The sequence below is a fragment of the Bos grunniens genome, chromosome 6, assembly GCF_055505025.1.
Source record: "Bos grunniens cultivar Pamir isolate PY7600 chromosome 6, Bosgru_T2T1.0, whole genome shotgun sequence".
NCBI classification, from domain to species: Eukaryota; Metazoa; Chordata; class Mammalia; order Artiodactyla; family Bovidae; genus Bos; species Bos grunniens.
In genome coordinates this window covers 53,400,234-53,416,062 of record NC_141170.1, presented here as the reverse complement: position 1 = coordinate 53,416,062, position 15,829 = coordinate 53,400,234, and the positions used below count along the sequence as shown (strand labels likewise).

General features: G+C 38.0%; 1 pseudogene; it reads left to right on the top strand.

Moving 5' to 3' along the window:
- Positions 1-664: 664 nt before the first annotated feature.
- LOC147370732 (histone-lysine N-methyltransferase SETMAR-like) lies at positions 665-12,222 on the top strand (annotated as a pseudogene).
- Positions 12,223-15,829: the final 3,607 nt, after the last annotated feature.

The following is a 15,829-nucleotide window of genomic DNA, read 5'->3' as shown; positions in this document are numbered from 1 at the left end:
AGATTTTTTTTTTTTTGTATTTAGTGAAAAATGAAAGAACACAAAGTTGAAAAATATTTAAATAAGATAAAACATGAGTAATATTTGTGATAATTTTATAAACCATCTATTAACTAGTTTACCAAGTGAGTCCCTTTTTTCCACTCTGCTGATTTAATTACTTCCATAGTATTCATTTGATCAATATACAGCTATAATAAAGATGTGTCAGACTGCTTGTCAGTATATTCAAAGCATAGCAAAGCTCCAGGTGATTCAAAAATCTTCTCTAAATTCAAGATTTTAATATTTTGACTTCAATACAATGCTAGTCCTTTAACAAGTGACTGTGAGTTTATGTGTACATTCATGTTGTGTGACTTATGATTGAGTGCTTTTCTAGATCTTACAGTTTTCTGTATTGGGCAAGTACTATCTTTTTAATCAGATTGAAATAAACAAAGGCAAAATGCATTGGCTCTTCATGTTGGCACCTAGGCTCAGTATGAAACGAATAGTGCTAACATCCCCAGGTCCAGAAAAAATGTCTGAAACAAGCTTCCAGCAGTAAATAAAGGCAGACAACTCAAGCAGGACAGTGGAATATAAAGGCAGCCTGCCAGGAGTTTAGTGGACGACATGTCCAGCAGGTGTCACAGACACAACACCACAGTGGGCCTCAGAGATGACTCCACTGGTCAGAGACGGGGAGGACTGGGTAAGCAGGTCCCTTGTTTCAAGAATTGCCTCAGAACAGCATACTCCAATCACGATGGAAAAAAAATCAGAGTGTTATAAAAGCTAGGCATGGATAAGGAGAAGATTTTTTATAAATTCCAAATTGTCAGAGATGCACAAATCCCACATCCCCAAATTGCAGAATCATGTTCTGCCAAGAGTATCAGTTAACTCCCTAGAAAAGACAAGTAAGTTATCAGTTCCATATACCTATGTAGAAAATCCCTGGAAGTGATGAGAAAATGACACTTGTGTAGAGGATATTATTTGCTTGAACAGTTTCCACTGGACCTATTCTCTAATCTTGGTGTTGAAACTCATTTCTCTGAAATAAGAAGGCATGCGTGTGTGCTAAGTTGCTTCAGTAGAGACTGACTCTTTGTGACCCTATGGACTATATCCTAAAGCTTAGAGTGGTGGACCTGGACAAGTACTGAATGCCCCCATCCTAGTACTATAGAGGTTTCAATGCCTATGTCTCATACTGTAATACTGTGTGAAGTTATGAGAGAGAAATTCATGAATCAATCCAGAAGGAGTCCCAAGAGATACATAGTATCGGGAAAAGGAGGACTGAAGGCGATAATATCTGTTAAGCATCCAAAAAAAAATAAATTGGTCCCAGATCATAGAATAGGAGTTAATTTCTAGGTAGGGAGTAAACTGTTTCAACAGAGATAATTGGAACTCATTCATTCTTTCAATTATTAACTCATTAATTGAACAAATATGTGAATGAAGGTAGACTAGTTGAAAGGCTGTTGAGATAATTCAGAAGATACATGAGAAAAGTGGAAATGGGGAGACATTATGACTTCCAGTGAAAAGGGAAGTAAAACAGATTGGACATGATAATTTTCTTTTAAGAACCAGTATCAATAAAGACTTCTACAGTTCTGACTTGAGGACCTGTTTGGAGGTAACAGGAGAATGTGGAAAGTAAGAAGCTTTGAGTTCACTTTTGACCATATTAAACTTGAAGTGTTTCTGAAAAATCTAAGCGTAAATGTCAAATAAGCAAATAATTGTATGGATCTATAACTCATAAAAAGGTCTTGGCTGGATATAGATATGAAATGTTCATTTTGTGGATATTGATTGAAGTCTTAGACATATACCAGGTCACATGAGGCAGTTAGGTGGTGCAAGTGGTAAAGAATCTGCCTGCCAATACAGGAGGTGCAAGATATGCATGTTTGATCCCTGGGTCTTGAAGATCCCTTGGAGAAGGAGATGGCAACCCATTCCAGTATTCTTGTATGGAGAAACCTATGGACAGAGGAGCCTGTATGGCTACAGTCCATAGCGTCACAAAGAATCAGACATGACTGGAGCAACTTAGCATGCACGCAGACTGAGGAAAGAAGAAGGAAATACTTAGGTCTTAAAGGAAAAACGGGCCAAGCAACAAGGCTGAGTAGTAAAGAGATGTTAGAATATAATACAGCAAAGGCTCATACTGCTGAAAAATTAGAGTAGTGAATTGGGATCCCACAGGTTTCCTTAGGCAGCATAGTTTTACACAGGTGTCTCTATCACTTTCAATTCAACACATTGGACTGGAGTGGGTTAAAGAATCAGGAAATATAAAGAAAATGAAAGTTCTAGGCTGCTCTTGAGAAAAAATGTTTCCTCTATTTTAAACATGGGAAAAAGGAGGATGGCTGAGGATTCAGGGAGGTATTTATGTTTAGTGGTGGGAGGTTGAAGGAGTTCCAAAATTCTGACTTTTATTTTCTATAGGAAGTAAGAGATTTCTATAACTCTGCTGATTGTGGTGAAGCAAAAGAGACTGGAAGTCTGGGTGGAATAGAAAGATCTGAAATTGTTATTGTGGAATGTAAGACAATTAGCTGAATAGGAGACTACTCTTTGAAGTTTAAGCAGTGTTTGTATTGGTGAAAAAAAATCAACAATAGTATCATTTCAATCTCGATGTGTAAATTCCTTTGGCAATGCTCATTTGCCCAGGTGGAGATGCAGAGAATGGTTGGAATTGTTGTAGGATGTAGGAAAGTTTCAGGTTTGGAGGAGCATGAACGAGATAGAGGAATATGCAATCTAAACGAATCTAAATGAAACAGAAGGAAGTAAAGAAGGGAAGCAATGATGGCTAATTACAAAAATGAGAAGTCAGAGTTTAAATTTCCAATAAGGTCAAAGAAAAAAAAGTTTTTGTGGAAATGATTAAATGAATAGCCTGGAAAGGCAAACATTAGGGGCTGGAAAAGGGGAAGTGTCAATGAATACTTTTTTGGAAAGGAGTGAGTTGGGGTAACTGCTAGGCCTACAGGTGATGGTATGAGAGTAGGATTAAATGGATGAGTGATACTGAAGAAGATATCATTTGCATTGAGATGCAGTAGGAATGGAGGATCCAGAGGACCAGGTACCAAAGTCTGTACTGAATATGGATTCCACAAGATGAGTTAATACTATCCAGAAGAAGGCATGCAGGGCAGTTGAGCTAGGAAAATAGAGATTTCCCAAGCCCATAGGTGAGAATTAGTCTGAAGTGGAGTCTGTTTTCTCGTAACTTACCTGCTTAAGGGGACTGCAGAAGCAAAGTATAAGAAATGGAGAACTTTAATGACTACTAAAATTGAGGCTCACATCAAAGATTTAGATAATTGTATTGTAGTCATAGGAAGTAGAATGTTCAACCTAAAGCATTTGAGTCTAATTTGCTATATTTAGCCTTTGCTTATTTATGCATTCAGAATTCAGAGTAACAGGGCCAATATCTGTGTAGCTCTCAGAGACAAGGTAATCATCTGAATTTATGGAATTCTCTAATGAATGAATAAAAAGGATTTAAATTTCAGGCAAAAATAATAATGGAAACCAAAACAACAAAAAGACACTTGGAATTTAGAAGAAGAAGGATAAAAAGAAAGAGAATGAAGCCCAGTGACCACCATTTCCTGTGATATTTCCTTTAAAACTAATAAGAATTAATCTTAAAAATTACATGCATTGACTTGATCTGTTTAGCAGATTCATCTTTTTGATGTTTAATACACTTTATTTTATTTCCAAGAGTATAAGTCCTCATGTTGCTTCTCTAAAACATTAAATGTACTAATTGTAAAGGCAGAGTCTAATTATTCTATTCTGTTTCTTCAAGTGCAAATTCTACTTGTTTAATTTATTCTTCTTTCATACACCTGGATTTTCTTAAATATATGGTGATTAAGTTTATTGCAACACATTTTGTATTGTCTTCGGAAAATTTTGAACTGCACCTTTTTGTAGCAGAACCAGGTGATGTCAGTTACCTGTAGAGGTTGTCTTTTTCTAATGGTAGTCAAGAAATACAGGTGCTATTCCCTTGTACTTTACTCTTTTGTGGAGGATTCATTTCAGTTTCTTGATATTTCCTTTGTCTTACTTTCAGTGTGATATCTACTTAATTATATTTATAATAATGCTACTGTTTCCAAGTTTGACAGACATGGGGGTGGGATGTAGCATGAGTGCTACTACTCTGGAACTAGAAATTTAAAGAAAACTATACATACACCTGGAAAAGATTCATAAAATATGATGAGAATAAGAGCTTTACATTAGTTTGGTGCAAACATAATTTTAGTTTTTGAATTGTTGAACTTTGCCATATGACATAGAAATATATTCCTAAATAAGTCCAGTTGTATAATACATAACCACGAATCAAGGCAAATTGGAAGTGGTCAAATAGAAGATGGCAAGAGTGAACACTGACAGTTTAAGAACCAGTGAACTAAAATGGACTGGAATGGGTGAATTTAACTCAGATGACCATTATATCTACTACCGTGAGCAAGAATTCCTTAGAAGAAATGGAGTGGTCTTCATAGTCAACAAGAGAGTCGGAAATGCAGTACTTGGTTGCGATCTCAAAAATGACAGAATGATCTCTGTTCGTTTCCAGGGCAAACCATTCAATATCACTGTAATTCAAGTTTATGCCCGGACCAGTAACGCTGAAGAAGCTGACACTGAATGGTTCTATGAAGATCTAAAAAACCTTCTCTTGAGAGTCCCTTGAAATGCAAGGAGATCCAACCAATCCATTCTAAAGGAGAGCAGTCCTGTGTGTTCTTTGGAAGGAATGATGCTAAAGCTGAAACTCCAGTACTTTGGCCACCTCATGAGAAGAGTTGACTCATTGAAAAGACTCTGATGCTGGGAGGGATTGGGGGCAGGAGGAGAAGGGGACGACAGAGGATGAGATGGCTGGAAGGCATCACTGACTCGATGGACATGAATTTGAGTGAACTCCGGGAGTTGGTGATGGACAGGGAGGCCTAGCGTGTTGCAATTCATGGGGTTGTAAAGAGCTGGACACAACTGAGCAACTGAACTGAACTGAACTGAACAAGACCTTCTAGGACTAACACCCAAAAAAGATGTCCTTTTCATTACAGGGGACTGGAAGGCAAAAGTAGGAAGTAAGATATACTTGGAGTAACAGGCAAATTTGGTCTTGGAGTACAAAACGAAGCAGGTCAAAGGCTAACACAGTTTTGTCAAGAAAAGGCACTGGTCATAGCAAACACACTCTTCCAACAACACAAGAGAAGACTCTACACATGGACATCACCAGATGGGCAATACAGAAATCAGATTGATTATATTCTTTGCATCCAAATATGGAGAAGCTCTATACAGTCAGCAAAAACAAGACCTGGAGCTGACTGTGGCTCAGATCATGAACTCCTCATTGAAAAATTCAGACTTATATTGAAGAAAGTAGGGAAAAACCACTAGACCATTCAGGTATCAGATCAGATCAGATGAGATCAGGCACTCAGTCGTGTCCAACTCTTTGCAATCCCATGAATTGCAGCATGCCAGGCCTCCTTGTCCAACACCATCTCCCAGACTTCAGGCAAACTCATGTCCATCGAGTCAGTGATGTCATTCACCCATCTCATCCTCTGTCTTCCCCTTCTCCTCCTGCCCCCAATCCCTCTCAGCATCAGAGTCTTTTCCAATGAGTCAACACTTTGCATGAGGTGGCCAAAGTACTAGAGTTTCAGCTTTAGCACCATTCTTTCCAAAGAACACCCAGGGATGATCTTCTTTAGAATGGACTGGTTGGATCTCCTTGCAGTCCAAGGGACTCTCAAGAGTCTTCTCCAACACCACAGTTCAAAAGCATCAATTCTTCAGTGCTCAGCCTTCTTCACAGTCCAACTCTCGCATCCTTACCTGACCACTGGAAAAACCATAACCTTGACTAGATGAACCTTTGTTGGCAAAGTAATGTCTCTGCTTTTCAATATGCTATCTAGGTTGGTCATAAATTTTCTTCCAAGGAGTAGGTGTCTTTTAATTTCATGGCTGCAGTCACCATCTGCAGTGATTTTGGAGCCCCCAAAACTAAAGTTTGATACTATTTCCACTGTTTCCCCATCTATTTCCTATGAAATGATGGAACCAGATGCCATGATCTTCATTTTCTGAATGTTGAGCTTTAAGCCAACTTTTTCACTCTCCTCTTTCAATCTCATCAAGAGGCTTTTTAGTTCCTCTTCACCTTCTGCCATAAGGGTGGTGTCATCTGCATATCTGAGTTTATTGATATTTCCCGGCAATCTTGATTTCAGCTTGTGCTTCTTCCAGCCCAGCGTTTCTCATGATGTACTCTGCATAGAAGTTAAATAAGCAGGGTGACAATATACAGCCTTGACGAACTCCTTTTGCTATTGGGAACAGTCTGTTGTTCCATGTCCAGTTCTAACTGTTGCTTCCTGACCTGTATACAGGTTTCTCAAGAAGCAGGTCAGGTGGTCTGGTACACCCATCTCTTTCAGAATTTTCCACAGTTTATTGTGACCCACACAGTCAAAGGCTTTGGCAGAGTCAATAAAGCAGAAATAGATGTTTTTCTGGAACTCTCTTGCTTTTTCCATGATCCAGTGGACGTTGGCAATTTGATCTCTTGTTCCTCTGCCTTTTCTAAAACCAGCTTGAACATCTGGAAGTTCATGGTTCATGTATTGCTGAAGCCTGGCTTGGAGAATTTTGAGCATTACTTTACTAGTGTGTGAGATGAGTGCAACTGTGAGGTAGTTTGAGCACTCTTTGGCATTGCCTTTCTTTGGGATTGGAATGAAAACTGACCTTTTCCAGTCCCATAGCCACTGCTGAGTTTTCCAAATTTGCTGGCATATTGAGTACAGCACTTTCACAGCGTCATTTTTCAGGATTTGAAAGAGTTCAAATGGAATTCCATCACCTCCACTACCTTTGTTCGTAGTGATGCTTTCTAAGGCCCACTTGACTTCACATTCCAGGATGTCTGGCTCTAGGTGAGTGATTATACCATCGTGATTATCTTGGTCATGAAGATCTTTTTTGTACAGTTCTTTGTATTCTTGCCACCTCTTCTTAATATCTTCTGCTTCTGTTGGGTCCATACCATTTCTGTCCTTTATCGAGCCCATATTTGCATGAAATGTTCCCTTGGTATCTCTAATTTTCTTGAAGAGATCTCTAGTCTTTCCCATTCAATTGTTTTCCTCTATTTCTTTTCATTGATCGCTGAGGAAGGCTTTCTTATCTCTTCTTGTTATTCTTTGGAACTCTGCATTCAGATGCTTATATTTTTCCTTTTCTCCTTTGCTTTTCACTTCTCTTCTTTTCACAGCTATTTGTAAGGCCTCTCCAGACAGCCATTTTGCTTTATTGCATTTCTTTTCCATGCGGATGGTCTTGATCCCTGTCTCCTGTACAATGTCATGAACCTCCGTCCATAGTTCATCAGGCACTCTATCCATCGGATCTAGTCCCATAAATCTATTTCTCACTTCCACTGTATAATCAAAAGGGATTTGATTTAGGTCATATGGTCTAGTGGTTTTCCCTACTTTCTTCAATTTAAGTCTTAAGACCAGTTCATGGTCTGAGCCACAGTCAGCTCCTGGTCTTGTTTTTGCTGACTGTATAGAGCTTCTCCATCTTTGGCTGCAAAGAATATAATCAATCTGATTTCGGTGTTGACCATCTGGTGATGTCCATATGTAGAGTCTTCTCTTGTGTTGTTGTAAGAGGGTGTTTGCTATGACCAGTGCATTTTCTTGCAAAACTCTATTAGTCTTTGCCCTGCTTCATTTCGTATTCCAAGGCCAAATTTGCCAGTTACTCTAGGTGTTTCTTGACTTCCTACTTTTGCATTCCAGTCCCCTGTAATGAAAAGGACATATTTTGGGGGTATTAGTTCTAAAAGGTCTTTTAGGTTTTCATAGAACCATTCAACTTCAGCTTCTTCAGCATTACTGGTTGGGGCATAGACTTGGATTACTCTGATATTGAATGGTTTGCCTTGGAAACGAACAGAGATCATTCTCTCGTTTTTGAGATTGCATCCAAGTACTGCATTTCAGACTCTTTTGTTGACCATGATGGCTACTCCATTTCTTCTAAGGGATTCCTGCCTGCAGTAGTAGATATAATGGTCATCTGAGTTAAATTCACCCATTCCAGCCCATTTTAGTTCGCTGATTCTAGAATGTTGACATTCACTCTTGCCATCTCCTGTTTGACCACTACCAATTTGCCTTGATTCATGGACCTAACGTTCCAGGTTCCTATGCAATATTGCTCTTTACAGCATCACACCTAGCTTCTATCTCCAGTCACATCCACAGCTGGGTATTGTTTTTGCTTTGGCTCCATCCCTTCATTCTTTCTGGAGTTATTTCTCCACTGATCTCCGGTAGCATATTGGGAACCTTCTGACCTGGGGAGTTCCTATTTCAGTATCCTATCATTTTGCCTTTTCATACTGTTCATGGGGTTCTCAAGGCAAGAATACTGAAGTGGTTTGCCATTCCTTCTCCAGTGGACCACATTCTGTCAGATCTCTCCACCATGACCTGCCCATCTTGGGTTGCCCCACAGGGCATGGCTTAATTTCATTGAGTTAGACAAGGCTGTGGTCCTAGTGTGATTAGATTGACTAGTTTTCTGTGATTATGGTTTCAGTGTGTCTGCCCTCTGATGCCCTCTTGCAACATCTACCATCTTACTTGGTTTTCTCTTATCTTGGACGTGGGGTATCCATTCAGGTATGACCTAAATCAAATCCCTCATGATTATACACTGGAAATGAGAAATAGATTGAAGGCATTATACCTGATAGACAGAGTGCCTAAAGAACTATGGGAGGAGGTTTGCAACATTGTACAGGAGGCAGGGATCAAGACCATCTCCAAGAAAAAGAAACGTAAAAAAGGCAAAATGGTTGTCTGAGGAGGTCTTACAAATAGCTATGAAAAGAAGAGAAGCTAAAAGTAAAGGAAAAAAGGAAAGATATACCCATTTGAATGCAGAGTTCCAAAGGCTAGAAAGGAGAGATAAGAAAGCCTTCCTCAGTGATCAATGCAAAGACATAGAGGGAAAAAATAGAATGGTTAAAACTAGAGATCTCTTTAAGAAAATTAGAGATACCAAGGGACCATTTCATGCAAAGATGGGCACAATAAAGAACAGACATGGTATGGATCTAACAGAAGCAGAAGATATCAAGAGGTGGCAAGAATACACAGAAGAACTATACAAAAAAGATCTTCACAGCCCAGATAATCACAATGATGTGATCACTCACCTAGAGCCAAATATCTTGAATGCGAAGTCAAGTGGGCCTTAGGAAGCATCAGTATGAACAAATCTAGTGGAGGTGATGGAATTCCAGTGGAGCTATTTCAAATCCTAAAAGATGATGCTTTGAAAGTGCTGCACTCAGTATGCCAGCAAATCTGGAAAACTCAACAGTGGCCACAGGACTGGAAAAGGTCAGTTTTCATTCCAATCCCAAAGAAAGACAAAGTCAAAGAATATTCAAACTACTGTGCAATTGCATTCATCTCGCACGCTAGCAATGTAATGCTCATAATTCTCCAAGCTCAGATCAGATCAGTCGCTCAGTCATATCCGACTCTTTGCGACCCCATGAATCGCAGCACGCCAGACCTCCCTGTCCATCACCAACTCCTGGAGTTCACTCAGACTCATGTCCATCGAGTCAGTGATGCCATCCAGCCATCTCATCCTCTGTCGTCCCCTTCTCCTCTTGCCCCCAATCCCTCCCAGCATCAGAGTCTTTTCCAATGAGTCAACTCTTTGCATGAGGTGGCCAAAGTACTGGAGTTTCAGCTTTAGCATCATTACTTCCAAAGAAATCCCTTCAGCAATACATGAACCATGAACTTCCAGATGTTCAAGCTGGCTTTAGAAAAGGCAGAGGAACCAGAAATCGAATTGCCAATATCCGCTGGATCATCAAAAAAGCAAGAGAGTTCCAGAAAAACATCTACTTCTCTTTCTTGACTATGCCAAAGCCTTTGACTATGTGTATCACAAACTGTGGAAAATTCTGAAAGAGATGGGAATACCAGACCACCTGACCTGCTTCTTGAGAAACCTGTATGCAGGTCAGGAAGCAACAGTTAGAACTGGACATGGAACAACAGACTGGTTCCAAGTTTGGAAAGGAGTATCTCAAGGTTGTATATTGTCACCCTGCCTATTTAACTTATGTGCATTGTACATCATGAGAAACGCTGGGCTGGATGAAGCACAAGCTGGAATCAAGAATGCCGAAAGAAATATCAATAACCTCAGATATGCAGATGACACTACCCTCTTGGCAGAATGTGAAAAAGAACTAAAGAGCTTCTTGATGAAAGTGAAAAAGGAGAGTAAAAACATTGACTTAAAACTCAACATTCAGAAAACTAAGATCATGGCATCCAGTCCCATCACTTCATGGCAAAAGGTGGGGAAACAATGGAAACAGTGACAGACTTTATTTTTTGGGAGGATCCAAAAATCCCTGCAGATGGTGACTGCAGCCATGAAATTAAAAGACACTTACTGCTTGGAAGAAAAGTTAGGACCAACCTAGGCAGCATATTAAAAAGCAGAGACATTATTTTTCTAACAAAGGTCCATCTATTCAAAGCTATGGTTTTTCCAGTAGTCATGTATGGATGTGAGAGTTGGACTATAAAGAAAGCTGAGTGGTGAAGAATTGATGCTTTTGAACTGTGGTGTTGGAGAAGACTCTTCAGAGTCCCTTGGACAGCAAGGAGATCCAAAAGGAAATCAGTCCTGAATATTCATTGGAATGACTGATGTTGAAGCTGAAACTCCAATACTTTGGCCACCTGATGCAAAGAATTAACTCATTTGAAAAGACCCTGAAGCTGGGAAAAATTGAAGGCAGGAGGAGAATGGGTCCACAGAGGGTGAGATGGTTGGATGGCATCACTGACTCAATGGACATGTGTTTGAGTAAACTCCAGGAGTTGGTGGTGGACAGGGAGGCCTGTCATGCTGCAGTCCATGGGGTTGCAAAGAGTCAGACACGACTGTACAAATGAACTCAACTGAACTGTACTACACATTATTTTAATGCTCACTTCTTGCTTCATGTTTTTTTTTTTTTTTACTAATGACTTGATACTTGCTGTTTATTTTATATTTATTTTAGTCTATGGAAATGATGTAGACAAAAAACAAATTGGAGCGATTTTCTTATTCAAGTTTAAAATGGGTCCTAAAGGAATGGAGGCAACTTGCAGCCTCAATAATACATTTGGCTCAGGAACTGCTAATGAACATATAGTGCAGTTGTGGTTCAAGAAGTTTGGCAAAGGAAAGGAGAGCCTTGAAGATGAGGAGTGTAGTGGCCAGCCATCAGAAGGTGACTATGATTAATTGAGAGCCATCATCAAAACTGATCCTTTTTCAACTAGACAGGAAGTTGCTGAAGAACTCAGTGTCAACCATTCTATGGTCATTCAGCATTTGAAGCAAATTGGAAAGGTGAAAAACCTCTATAAGTGGGTACCTCCTGAGCTGACCAAACAAAAAAATGGCATCTGAACTCTCATTGTCAATTATTCTATGCAACAACAAATCATTTCTCAATAGGATTGTGATGTGGGATGAAAAGTGGATTTTATACAACAACTGGGTATGACCAGCTCAATGACTGGACTGAGAAGACGCTCCAAAGACTTCCCAAAGCCAAACTTGCACCCAAAAAGGTCATGGTCACTATTTGGTGGTCTGCTGCCTGTCTGACCCACTATGGCTTTCTGAATCCTGGTGAAACCATTACATCTAAGAAGTATGCTCAGTAAATCTATGAGATTCACTGAAAACTGCAAAGCCTGCAGCTATATTGGTCAACAGAATGGGCCCAATTTTTATCCACAACAATGCCTGACCACATGTCACACAACCAACACTTCAAAAGTTGAATGAATTGGGCTACAAAGTTTTGCCTCATGCCATATTCACCTGGTGTCTCACCAAATGACTCCCACTTCTTCAAGCATCTTGACAACTTTTTGCTGGGAAAAATGCTTCCACAACCAACAGGATGCAGAAATTCTTTTCCAAGAGTTCATCAAATCCCAAAGCATGGATTTTTATGCTACAGGAATAAATAAACTTATTTCTTGTTGGCAAAAGTGTGTTAATTGTAATGGTTTCTATTTTGAGTAATAAAAATGTGTTTGTGCCTAGTTATAATGATTTAAAGTTCAAGGTCTGAAAACCCAAGTACTTTTGCACCAACCTAACAAATGCTACAGTTATTCATAATAAAAGATTAATTAAGAAAAATTTTACTGTCAAATTAAAAATTAAAGTTAGTTTTTATATTATTTCCAATTTTCTATAATGGAAATCATGGGATGTACTGATTGGCTCTAAACTTCTGCTATGTTGTACTGTGATAAGTTGCCTCATCTGTGTCTGACTCTTTCCAGCCCTATGGACTGTAGCCGGTCAGGCTCCTCTGTCTGTGGAATTCTCTAGGCAAGAATATTGGAGTGGGTGCTACTTATTCATAAAATTATAAGATCTTTTGGATTATCTTTAAATATATATTTTCCCATTGAATTATACATTTGATTTCTCTTCAAATCCATTTAATTTAATAGAATGTCTGGAGTCACACTCTATTATGAAATAAAACAAAAACAGCCTAAACTCTAGCAGAAAAACAACTTTATTAATTCATGAATATTAAAAAAGGAAATTACTTCTGAACTTAACTGGGTTGTGTGCAAACCAAAGAAGCAAGAAAGTGAGTTTATGTATCTTAAAATAAACAATATAAATCTAGGCCATAAAGTGATAATCTATGTTTGAGATTCTAAAGTGAAGATAACATTTCAGTTATATTGGTGTATTCAAGACTTGACTTTTTCATGTCATCATGATACTATATTTGTTTCATCAAAAATACCATTATAGGAAGAATCACACAACACCATGGCATTCTTGAAAGATGCAAAGCACATAACATTAAAATGTTGAGGTCATCTGAATTCTTTTATACTTCATGTTTGAAATTTTGTTGTCATGACAAAAGGAAAGTATAAATGCTGACTGTAGGTTATTTGCCAAGGATTGTCAAAAATAAAATTGATAACGTACTGAATTTTTCCCATATGGCACGTATCTTACTGACAGCAGACATTGTCCTATGAATGTGTGCTAAATGGTCAAGTTCAGGAGTCAGACCCTAATCTAATGTTTGAAATAGCCATGAATGTGTGCATATGTGTGTACATATATATATACATCTATGTATGTATATATTTTCACAGGATATATTATAATTGTGATATATTATATATTATAAGTCTTCCATGTATATATTTTCACAGGAAGAGTTATAATAACACATATTCTCACAGAGGGTGTATACCCTCTCTCTATATATAGATAGAGAGACATAGAAATAGATATATACACAGACATAAATACATATATCTATATGCACCTGTTATTAAAATATAGAACCTAAGTTAGAAATATTCTCAATACTTGCTTATTGTGTACTCTTTGCTATAGGGGAAGAACAAACTTTTTAGGTAAACACACACAGCTTTGAATCCTAGTTCTACTGTTATCCAATCTAACCTCCGGCAGTTTATCTTTTTCTAAGTGCCAGTTGTCTGTCAGTTCACATTGTTGCCTACCTTTACAGATTTGTTGAGATGAATGTAGCAGATAAGCCTAACAGAGTGTCTGATACAGAAAAGTAAAAAAAAAAAAAACAACTTCACTTTCCTTTTCTTCTCCCCACCCACTTTAACCATACAAGAAAACTACTCAGTGTAATTGATTGCATATATTCACAAACAGAAGTACATTTACTCATTTAACAAATACTTATTACATAATGGATACATGTAGGCAAGAAGAGTGACTTTCAAATGTGAATCTGGCTCCATTCTTTCTATTAGCCCAAAATTTATCAAAAATTTGGACCAACAAATCTCGATGCTAATCTTATGTGTAACAGAAATCTTTGTTTATGCAAAGGAATTAAGCATTGATATGAAAGTGAAAGTGTTAGTTGCACAATTGTGCCCAACTCTTTGTGACCCTATGGACTGTGGCCCACCAGGCTCCTCTGACAATGGAATTTTCCAGGCAAGAATACTGGAGTGGGTTGCCATGCCCTTCTTCAGGGGAATCTTCCTGTCCCAGGGATCAAACCCAGGTCTCCCACATTGTGGGCAGATTCTTTATCATATGAACTACCCGGAAAGTATAATATAGCATTAATATAGAACTAATATATTAAGGTATATATATATATATATATATATATATAGCTTATTATAATTCTTAATCTTTCCTCCAGGTATTTGTGTTTAGAATATAAGTCAACACAACCTATTTTTCCAAAAAAATTGTTTTATTGCTAATCTTCAATTAAAACTTATAAAAGAGAATTAAAAAAATTAATGCCAGAGATCCTTCAGAAGTCCACTCATGTACAATACCCAGTTTTCCCCAGTTATTACCATTTGCCTTCTTGTACAGAACATCCTGCAGTATTTGCCAAGTACCTTTTAGAATCACAATCAAAGAATAAAAGTGAACTTCAGTGAGTTTGGGCTTGTGTAGATAGTGTGTTCAGTAGCAACTTGCGGCATTGATTTGCCCCAATGGAATGTTGTTTCCGGAAGGAGGGTGAATGAATCACTTTTATGGGCATAGAGTCTTTCTCTGCACGTCATCTTGCATTATTAATGGCTGATTCAATTTTGCTGGCTAGAACTAGAGTTCTTTCTAGGGTAAGGTTAAATTTAAGGAGCTGTCTTGTGATTTCCTATATGACTAACCATTAGTATTATTTAGACCCACATAATTTCATTTCTCTTTTCCATATATTTGAATATGCTCTTACTTTCTACGTGAACTTCTGCAAATACTTTTAGCATTTGTAATGCTGTACTTTAAGACACGGACTTTGGAGTCAGGCACACTTGGATATGATTTCTGGATCTATCATTTAATATCATTTCATAATCTTGACAGTGTTAATATCTCTAAGGCACATTTTCTTTGTTTCAAAAATAAGAAATGAAGTGACCTTCTAGTTAGAGCTATTATAAGGATGAAAAAAAAAGATAGTACAAGTTTCTAGTAGGGTTCTTGGCATGTAGAAAACCCCTAATAAATGATAGGTATAATCATTTGTCAAATACTTACATTAAGCAATCAACAATAAACATGGCAACTATTCAAGTTCAAAAATACCACACAGGTCTAAATTACCATTGCACAAGGATTGTTTTTATTTTCTTCATCTTTCAAGTTCACAGTAACATTTTATTTTTTATTTAGTGAACAGTATTACTTGGACAGCTTCTCTATGTGGCAATATTCTTTAAGCAACATTTTTTAGTACATCGCAATTTCAATCACTGAGGGGTTTGAATCTATCTGAAAGAGAAACGATCAGGACACATGAAGGTGTGAATAATGTAAATCACAGACAGACGTGTTGCACTGTGTGGTAGAGAGAATGAATATACAGGAATTAAGAAAGAAATGGGTGAAGATGAAAATTTAATATAGTTAGGGAAGGCTTGATAAAAGACCTAGGAACTCAATTAGGAACTACTTGAAAGATAGTTATAGTTTCTAAAAAAACAGCTGAGGAAAGGTGGATTTGTATACTTTATGAAGGGGTAAATTTCTCTGTGACTCGCTCACAGAAGCTTGGAGTTAAGACTATATACATACACAATCTCCCTTGCCACTTCCCCTTCTCTCTAGTACAGAGGTTGCCTGTTCAGGTACT